Source organism: Galeopterus variegatus, unplaced genomic scaffold, assembly GCF_000696425.1.
Source record: "Galeopterus variegatus unplaced genomic scaffold, G_variegatus-3.0.2 Scaffold10763, whole genome shotgun sequence".
NCBI lineage: Eukaryota > Metazoa > Chordata > Mammalia > Dermoptera > Cynocephalidae > Galeopterus > Galeopterus variegatus.
This window is the reverse complement of record NW_007736874.1, coordinates 52,966-53,456: the sequence shown is the minus strand read 5'-3', so window position 1 is coordinate 53,456 and position 491 is coordinate 52,966.

The following is a 491-nucleotide window of genomic DNA, read 5'->3' as shown; positions in this document are numbered from 1 at the left end:
GCGGCGGGAAGGGCCGGTTGCGCGCGCAGCGCCTCCGCGGCCTTCCGAACTCAGCGTCTCCGTTGCCAGGGGAACCGGGGACGGCGCGCTTTCCGGCGCAGTCGCGGCGCGTCGCAGCTGTCATGGCGGAGACCGTGTGGAGCACTGACATCGGGGAGGCCGTGTATCGCTCCCGGGACCCCGTGCGCAATTTACGTCTCCGGTAGTCGCACCACCCTACCCCGGGGCCCCATGCTTTTTATGCCCTTAGGTCATTGGAGCCTGAACTTCTTGGTATTCTGAGACCCCCACTTCCGCTTACGATCCCGACCACTTCCTCCCTGGTCTCTTCTCAGCTCATCGCACGACCCGGACTCCTCTTCCTGCACAGCCTCCAGGCACACTGTCCAGACCAACCCAAGTTCTTTCAAGTCTTGGTGGCTCCCAAATCGCTCAGAGCCTTGTGTCCCCAGCCCACCCTCCCACCCACCCACCTCTTCTCTGTTGTCTGC